Raw genomic sequence first — 10,299 nt, forward strand, 5'->3', positions numbered from 1 at the left:
AACAAGGACGTCTAGCCATTCATGTACAAGTCATTAGTGATAATCGCCCAATGTTTCCAGTATTTCCATATCTGACCACACAGTTGAGGTGTACTTCCTAGACCCTGCAATTGAGAGGTTGTTTGTTACCACAGCATAATCTAGCCTGTCCCAGTTGATTAATTCCATTGTATGTTGTGCTGCCCTGTGATGTCACCATCCTGGGTACCCCTAAATCTACCAGTCTACAACACATAGCCTAGAGATAATGGACTATGGGAAAGGGATGGTGGGTGGGTCTCCAGTAGAGTAGTGTGGTAGCAAATGGGGCACTGCACAAAGGAGTCAAATGCAGAGTAGAGATTAAGAACTCTACACAAGCAGACCTTGAAGTCAGAGGCAACTTGGAGAAATGCAAGCATCTCCCCCCATCCAAGACTATGGGGAAATATTAGAAGAAAACCCAGGGGCACCTGGGTGGCTCAGTCAGTTGGGTATCTGACTCTTGATTTCAGCTCAGGTCATGATCTCAGGGTCATGAGATCGAGCCCCACATCAGGCTCCTCGATGGGTGGAGACTGCTTAGGATTCTCTCTCCCTCTCCCTCTCCCTCTGCCCCTCCCCCACCACTACCATCTCCCTTTCTCTCTCTCAACCTAAAAGAAAAAAGAGGAGGAGAAGGAGGTGGTGAAGGAGGAGGAGGAGGAGGTGGAGGAGGAGGAAGAGGGGGAGGAGGAGGGGGGAGGAGGAGGATGGGGGGAGGAGAAGGAGGAGGAGGAGGGGAAGGAAACCCTGGGCATGTCCTTATATCATGGAATGGGGATTTGAGCCAATTTGATCTGAATTTGTTGGCACAGTTGGTTACTCATTCCTCCTTGAATAATCTTCATTTGACCTCTAGGACCACCCTCTCTCCTGTGTTTCCTCTTACCTTCCTGGTTGCTCATTCTCAGTCTCCAGGTTCACTGTACCTCTAAGTGTTTGAGTACCCTAGAGTTCAGTCTCTGGGTATCTCCTCTTTCCTATCTATCCCCATCCCCTGGCAGATCACATCCAGTACTATGACTTTAAATACAACCAGTGTGATAAAAATTCCCAAGCTTTCATCTCTAGCATGACTTCTCCCCTGAACTCCAGACTTCAAGATCTGACAGCCAACTTAACATCTCTACTTATAAGTCTAATGGGCACCTCAAACTTAATGTGTCCAGAACTTCTGATTGCCCTCTGAAACCATTCCTTCTGCAGTCTTCCCCACCTGGTACATGGCAACTTCATCCTCCCATTGCCTATGCCAAAAATCTTGTAGTCATTCTAGATCCTCCCTTTCTCTTGTAGATGATAGATAGATAGATAGATAGATAGATAGATAGATAGATAGATAGATAGATAGACGGACAGATAGATAGAGTGATTGAACAATTGAGCGATTGAGCAATCAATGGAGATATATCCTCTTATGTCAAGAAATGTTCTGGATGTGAGGGTAACCTGGCAGCAATATCTGTTATCCCTCTGATCCCCAGGGTTGATTGGGCTGGTCTGTCTGGCTAGGCAAGTGTCCCCTTCCTCCCTCACCATCCTGTGTGCATCCCTCCTAAAGCTGCACAGTTGGTCAAAGAGGACAACCTTCCTCAATAGAGGACCATTCTTCAGTCAAGGGTATCTGAGTAGTTGTACTCCCCTCTAGAACCTCCAAACCAGCTCTCAAAGTCTATTCATAGGAAAACACAGGGTAGTCAAGCTTCCAAGACTCCAGACTCATCCAAATGAGGTGCTGCATATAGCAGTCTGCCTTTCTTAGGAAAGAAAGGAAAAGGAGAGGGGAGGGGAGGGGAAGAGGAGAGGAGAGGAGAGGAGAGGAGAGGAGAGGAGAGGAGAGGAGAGGAGAGGAAAGAGAAGAAATGTTCTTTACCTCTAAAAGGCCTCCAGAACCTGATGACTTCTCTCCTCTTTTACCACTACTCTCCTGGTCTAAGCTACCACCATCTTTCCCCTGGATTATGTCAGTAGAGTCCCAACAGATCTACCTGGTTCTACCTTTGACTTCCCACAGTCTATTCTCAACATATCAGCCAGAGTGATTCAGTTACACATGAGTCGAAACACTTCATGCTTCTGATCACTCTCCAATGGCTTCCCATTCACAGAGTAAAAGCTAAAAGTTCTTACCATGCTACAGAATCCTACCTGATTTGGTTTCCCTTCACCTCCTAACCTCACCTTCTTCTATATTCCCTCTCATTCACTGCTCTCTAAGCACACGGCCCCTCATTTATTCTTGAACATACCAGGCACCCTCCTGCCTGGCTTAAATCAAAAAGAGAGTCCTGCTAATCTAATGGGAAGCTGTAGGCAGCCACGGGCTTGCTCAGAAGACCAATAATATCAATAAGGATGAGACATCTTTCCACTCTGCTGATTTCACGGAAATGGTAACTATCTCTTCTTATGAGTCACAAAGGGAGCTGTCATGGCTCAAAGTCTTGTGTTTTTCCCTGACAGTGTCCAAAGGAGAAAGCAAGGGAAGTATTAGCCAAAGGGCTCTGTCCTCAAGTACCTCCCTCTTGTACGGGAGGCAAAACTTTTCCAAAGGACACTAGCAAAGCTCCTGTTACATATCATATTCCAGAGCATATGGGCTAGTAAAAGGGAACGTGATTACCATGACGATCACCATCTGTGCCCCGGGGGTTGGGGCTGGGTACAGTATGATTTATTACAATAAAAAAGCAAATATTCTGGGAGCAAGGAAGAATGAGGCCATCAGTATGTACTAAACACTATTGACAGGCCACTAGATTCAAAAAGGGGAGCATGGAACTCAATACTATCTCTGCCATTAACTTTGTGACATTTGTAAGTCATGCCCCATTCTACAACAGTTTCCTCATCAGCAAACTGAGGAGGTTGGCTAGATGTTGCTTCCAGCTTGAATTCTCTCATATTTTGTGGACTTCTGTGTGCCCTGGTAAAGATCTGAGTCTTCCTATGTGTCGTTCCTCATGTATGTATACATCACCTTTAAATGATGGGAACTCTAGGAAATCTTTGATCCTCTATATTAAAAAGGGAAGGGAAATTTTAATGAGAACATTTTATACTGCTCATTCCCTGCTGGCCCTTAAGAATAAAGGAGCTTTTTCTACCATTACTGACTTTTAAAACACAGCCATTCAGATTCAGTAATTAGGTCTCAAAATCATTCAGCATAAAACTATGGCTTCCCAACAATTATTCTAACGAGGAAACTAGAATGACCCTTTCCTATCTGTGTTGCTGACAGTAATTCCTAACCATCATCTTATCACTTGATTTAAGAACGAGAAAATGGAAACAATACTCTCCTTGACACCAGGACCTCTGTCATTACCAGAACACAGAATGGAAGTCTTCATGTGAGCAGAGGAGTAGGCTTGGCCCGCTGCTTTCTGAAGGTCATTGGTGCTGAGAAGCTAGAAGACAAATTGTGAGCTCAAGAACCTCTGGTGGGAGGCACAGGAACATCGATCTCTCTGTGGAAGATGAGAATGAAAAAAAATGGAGAGAGACAATGAAACCATGTGTCTTTTCTATTGGCATGCCCAGGACCCAACACAGAGCTTACCATTGCTCAAAGGGTATGCATTGCATGAATGAAATGACAAGGGAATCCATTGCTTTGCCAGAAAGCTCCATTTATATGTACCTTAGAATCTGCACAGATCAGCCACCTTACATCTTCACTCCCTCTGCCTTTGGCGGTGACTTGCCTTGACTATTATTATTTGTCAGCCCATCTTCTTTGATTCTCATGCTCCTGAGACAGTAATTGCAAAAATGCTCAGAGACAGTAAAACACATCAGCCCTCTGCCCTTGTACACAGCTCGCCTCCTAGCAGAGCTGAATGGAGGTCAGCTCAGGGAAGCACCCTCCCAGCACCTGGGTTTCACAGGGCATGTCAGCCTCGCTCCAGCCAAGCAGTTAAGGCATCTGGCTCCACAGTTAACTGGCGATACAAAGTACACACACCCTAAGCATTGGCCTGGAAGTATAACATTAAACATGCTGCTGCCTCTGGGTATGTATCAAAAGCTCAACTTACAGAGAAAAAAAAATTGTTTTGGAGGATATGTAAAATCTATCCTTTATATCCTTCCACCCAGATATTCTAAAGTCCACTCCTGATTTAAGCAGAACCAGCAGAACTCTGTGAACTAAGAAAGTCTTTGACTCCTTTCCCGCTCTACTGCCTCCCACTGAAAGGCTTCCTCTGACTTGGGCTATGGTGTGACACCATCAGTCTACATTGAGAAACACAATGGAGCCCCAGGTATCTACACCAAGGAAGCTGAGGGTACTCTTGCATGACACTATGTTGTCATCAGGGAGAGTCCCAGAAGGGACGTTATTCTTGCCATGGTATCGAAATGAATGATGCACTCCTTGCGGATGGGTTTGTTTTTAATCTCATGAACTCAGTAGTATAACCAATCAAATATTCCTTTTCATTTAGTTTCTAGAATACTTACAGAGCAATTTGAGGCCCATCCGCTACAAGAGTAACAGATTTTATGGTCTGCATTTTTGTGTTGGCTTCTTTCCTGGCCCCTTTTTATATCTCCACCAGGGATTTCTCTTCTTATTTCTCACCTGCTTCTCCTTATGGGGTTTTGAAAAATTGAACATATTCTTCTAAGTGCTTTAAACCATTGATGGACAAGAGGAGGGCATCAATTTATTAATTTGTTCAGGCACATTAACACAAAATCCAATCTTACCAAATTTGGGCAGGCATCTGAAACATGGTCCTCCTTCCCAAAACCTTAGTGAGACGTGGTAATACAAACAAGGTGTGCTGATGATTTTCTCCATAAGTTGCAACTAAAAGTGCTTCAACCCACAGTGGTTCTAAGATCAACAGGCAATGCTGTGTTTAACAACTGGTGAACAGAGGGACAACTGATAGGGAAGGGTGTGGTTACTGATTATTGAGCCAGCACTGGAAGGATGAGCAACAAATACAAATGTTGTGTATGTAATACTTTTGCCAAAGACCGGCCCAAGCATAGCAAGGAACAAGGTGTGAAAGACTCCAAAGGCTTGACTGAAGGAATGCTGGTGGCACAGAACATCACACCAGAGCAAAGCTGAATGCATGGGACATCCATAACCATTCCACACAACCTTGAACCACCACCTTGGTTGACTGGATCATGCCATTGTCACCTGTATAGATTGCTAAGCTTTGCTTTCGCCCAGAATGAAGAAACTTTAAGGTTAAAAATGAAAAATAAGAAGGGTCGATGTATATATATACAATGGAATATTATGCAGCCATCAAAAGGAATGAAAGCTTGCCATTTGCAATGACGTGGATGGAACTGGAGGGTATTATGCTGAGTGAAATAAGTCAATCAGAGAAAGACATGTATCATATGATCTCACTGATATGAGGAATTCTTAATCTCAGGAAACAAACTGAGGGTTGCTGGAGTGGTGGGGGGTGGGAGGAATGGGGTGGCTGGGTGATAGACATTGGGGAGGGTATGGGCTATGGTGAGCATTGTGAATTGTGCAAGACTGTTGAATCACAGATCTGTACCTCTGAAACAAATAATACATTATATGTTAAAAAAAGAAGAAGAAGATAGCAGGAGGGGAAGAATGAAGGGGGGGAAATTGGAGGGGGAGATGAACCATGACAGACGATGGACTCTGAAAAACAAACTGAGGGTTCTAGAGGGGAGGGGGGTGGGAGGATGGGTTAGCCTGGTGATGGGTATTAGAGAGGGCACGTTCTGCGTGGAGCACTGGGTGTTATACACAGACAATGAATCATGGACCACATCAAAAACTAATGATGTAATGTATGGTGATTAGCATAACATAATAAAAAAAAAAAGAAGGGTCGATGTCACAACAGCTGTTCTAAAGACATATACAGCTTACAAATTTGTTAAAGGCTAACCCTTTAAATGCTCTAGGCTGAGTATGGGGTGATGGGGATGGAATCTACAACAGATGTAATTCAATTCTTGTTTTATATGAAGCTAAAACGGCAATGGCTCGATATTAGAAGTTCTTATAAAATAAAAAAAATCCTCACAAACAGTATTGGAAATAAAATGCAGGCCCTAAAAATTTCGGCTTGTACCTTCCATCCCAGCCTCATTCCAAATCAAACTATGTATCTCTTTTATTCATAAAATGATACATATACTTATGAATAAAAGCCCAAAGCTGGGCATTTTGAAATGAGTTATCTAACCTCTGAAAGCGAGTAAGATCATTTCCTTTCACATCTCTTCATTCCTAGCAATTACCTGGCTGAATTTCAACCTGACTCTGAACGAGGAGGGAGCATCTACTTTGCCGTGCCTGAATATATTGTGAGCAATCCCTACGCATGTTTTCTTCCATTCTAAAAGCCTATCTCTTAATGAGATTTTTTATTAATTTCCTCAAGCAGATTTCCACTATCAGAGGTGTGGGTCGTGCATCACAAATGACCTGAGTTTTAGTGGTTACTGGTTATTATGTAAGTAAGGAGGGAAATACCTCCTTCTGTGCGACTCAATGGTTTAATAATTATTAATGAGACATTATGCCTTTATACATTTCTGACAGATGATTAAGTGCACTATAAATGTTTAACATCGCTCTCTGAGGTCTGGAAATGTGATGCCAAACGCCCACTCGTGCTTCGCACAATCAGAAAAGACAAATTAGATTATGGAAACATGGCAGCATTATTGATTTTTGTTTGTAATATTTACAAACTGCAGGTAAAATGTAATATGAGAAAAAAGCATGTGTGATGATGGCAGGTCGATTTACTTGAAAGTTTTTCCCTTATACTCATTTGGAAGCAATTTCCCCGGTAGGCAGAGGTGTTGAGACAACTCGAGTCAACTTCTTGAGCTGTGTTTTCTTCTTTCTGGGCTCTGGATGGCAGGAGGAGCCTCATTCTCACCCTTACACTCATGGCCTGTCTTTGCCAAGTCTTGGACACAGGAACTTTGGCCCAGAGACCAGTTTGCCTGTCAGAATCACCTAGAAATTTTTTCAAATACCTATTTTCGGGCTTCTCACTGTCTAGTCAAACCAGGATCTCTTGAGGTGGTCACAAGCATCGGTGTTTTATTTTTAACTTCAGAATGTTTCTAAAATATATCCAGGGTTTGAGAACTTCTGATCTATACCATCTGCTGTGCCAGATTTAAAACATGGACTCAAAATTCTTTGACATGCCTCCCACTAAGAGGTGGGGTCTAGGGACACTTCCCTACAATCTGGGCTTCATGACAACTTGACTGATAGATGATAAGGCAAAAGTGACGCCGGGCCAGAGTCTAGGTCCAGTCCTTAACAAATGGAAGCTTCCACTTTCTTCTGTCTCCTAAGACCTCATTCTTTGAACCCAGCTACCATGCTGAGAGGAAGCCCAAGCAGCCGGTGGGAGGCCCATATGGAAAGAAATTGGGGTCCTGAACCAGAGTCTGGTTGAGCAACAAGACTTGCCAACCATGTGAATGAGCCATCTTAGAATTGGCTCCTCCAGCCCCCATATATCTGCCCCCGCTCTCAGTACATAAAACAGAGACATGCTGTCCCTGCTAAGCCTTGACCAGACTTCAGATTCACGGGCAAAATAAATCCTCATTGTTACTTGAAACCATTAAATCATGTGGCGGTTTGTTAGGCAACACATAACTGGAACAGCTGCTTATCCAAATGGTGTCATGGAAGGGGATTTACTCTTTTAAGAGTTGAATTACAAACATGAATGGGTTCAGTGCCTCAAAGAACACAGGCTTCCACCTTCTCTTTGGCCAAAATAGTGAAACTCTCCTCCCTTCGTCGCACATGGGATAGCTCCTCCATGAAGCCTTCCAAGTCTGTGTCAGTTCTCTGTAATGTTTCTAACCATCCCAAGCCTTGTTTACAAAACTAATTAGTGCCTTGGTCACACAAAATTATAAACTCAAAATATTGAATACCAATTTTCATTTGGAAGATAGTTTGATGAGAAGATAATCATAGTCTTTAAAGAGCCAAATTTTGGAAGTAACGGCTTGAATTGATTAAAAAATCAGATTGAATGAGTAATAATACAAGGATGAGGGGAGAAATCCCAGTGTGAGAAAGGAGGAGGTTTTATACAGTGGGGAGCTCAGTGACAGCCGTGGGCCTCAAAATGTGCCTCCGTGAGTTCTGCTGACTTAACAAATACCACCGATTGGGTGGTGTAAACAACAGACATTTGTTTTCTCACAGTTCTGGAACCAAGATCAAGGTGCCAAGATTGGTTTCTGTTGAGACCTCTCTTCTTGGCTTGTTGACAGGAGCTGTGTACTCACATGGCCTCTCCTTTGTAGGAATGAGGGGAGACAGAGATCTCCCACATCTCTTTGTCTTCTTATAAAGACACAATTCCTGTCAGATTAGGCCCCACCCTAATGAATTCATTTAACCTTAATTACCTCCCTGTGAAGGCCTTATCTCCAAAAATAGTCACATTAGTGGTTAAGGTTTCAATGGTTGGGGGATACAGTTCAGTCCACAACAGAATGGAAAAAGCTTAGAACAAGTGGAGAAATTCTAGATGGAAATATACCTTTCTTACATGCCCCAAACTAGGTGATCATCTTGCTATTACTGTTACTAATAGCAATAACGATGGTAATCATTTATTGGTCAAATATGAAGGGCCTGACATTTCATATTGTCACATTTGCTCCTCAACACAACTCTGTAAAATAAATTATATTGCCCTCATTCTTTGCAGCTAAGGAAGCCAAACACAAGAAAGTTCAGTAGCTTATCCACGATCTCATAGCTGGTAAATATGAGAACAGGAATTTGAACAGAGTTCTGTGGGCAAATCATTGGTTTTGTAATCCAAAACCAAGCTCCTTTTTCTTTCTATCTTCCATTCCTTTGTCATTTCAAAAAGTATTAATTGAGCACCCACTATGATTCAGGCTGTCTGTCACTTGTGAAGACAGTAAGGAAGACTTTATTTGAGGGGCCCCTGAAAGGAGGGGGTCGCAGTCTGGGAGGGAGATCAGGCTCAGCTCTGAATACAACAATGACAAGTGGGGATTTAGAGCCAAAGAACAGGCTGAGAGTTGGTGGACAGAAAATAACTAAGAAAAAGACATCAGGAAGACATGGTAAATATATACGATGGAGTATTGTACAGCCATTAAAAAGAATGACACCTTGCCATTTGCAGCAATATGGACAGACCCAGAGGGTATTATGCGAAGTGAAATAAGTCAAAGAAAGACAAATACCACATAATTTCACTCATTGAGGAATTCAAGAACAAAACAAACAAGCAAAGAAAAAAAAAGAGACTCTTAACTACAAGAACAAACTGCTGGTTGGTTACCAGTTAAGAGACTCTTAACTATGAGAACAAACTGCTGGTTACCAGTGGGGGGATGGGTAAAATAGATGAAGGGGATTAAGAGTACACTTACCTTGATGAGCACAGAGTAATGTAGACAATTGTTGAATCACTATATTATACACCTGAAACTAATGAACACCATATGTTAATTATACTTGAATAAAAACAAAAGTAAACAAAAAACCAAAACTTTAAAACTTCTGCTCTAAGAGAAAAAAAACAAAAAACATAAAGGAGAAGAGGGAATTCTTGCTACACCGATTCAACAAGATTCTTGCTGAAGTCACGACAGGGTGACAAGACACTGAGGCTCGGGGGATGAGAAATCTGATTCAATATCAAGGCTAGGAGGTTCCCACTCAACTGATCCAGCAGCATTTTTCTTCAACTGGACTAAATGGGCTAAGGGCACAGCTAAGGTCAGAGCCTCATCAAGAAGATGGTTCAGACGACTGACTGATTTGGCCAAGGAGAACATCTTTGTCACCCTGTTTCTGAGGAGCTCACGGTTCAACAAAGGGAGAGATGACAGTCAGCAAGTGCATTGCAGGTGGATTTCTTACCAAGTCTCTACGTCTACATACTCTGGTTTTGAAAGGGGTGGAGGAGGGCGCCTGGGTGGCTCAGTCGGTTAAGCGACTGCCTTCGGCTCAGGTCATGATCCTGGAGTCCCGGGATCGAGTCCCGCATCGGGCTCCCTGCTCAGCAGGGGGTCTGCTTTTCCCTCTGACCCTCCTCCCTCTCATGCTCTCTGTCTCTCATTCTCTCTGTCTCTCAAATAAATAAATAAAATCTTTAAAAAAAAAGGGGGGGGGGCGGAGGACCGTCCGGAGCAGCTGTGGGTGCCACTGCTGAAGAGCAGCCAAGAATGCCATGGTGGTGAGACAGGGCTTCAGAGAGTGCTAGGGACCCCTGGAAA

This window comes from Mirounga leonina, unplaced genomic scaffold (assembly GCF_011800145.1).
Source record: "Mirounga leonina isolate KUSES-001 unplaced genomic scaffold, KU_Mleo_1.0 Mir_151, whole genome shotgun sequence".
NCBI lineage: Eukaryota > Metazoa > Chordata > Mammalia > Carnivora > Phocidae > Mirounga > Mirounga leonina.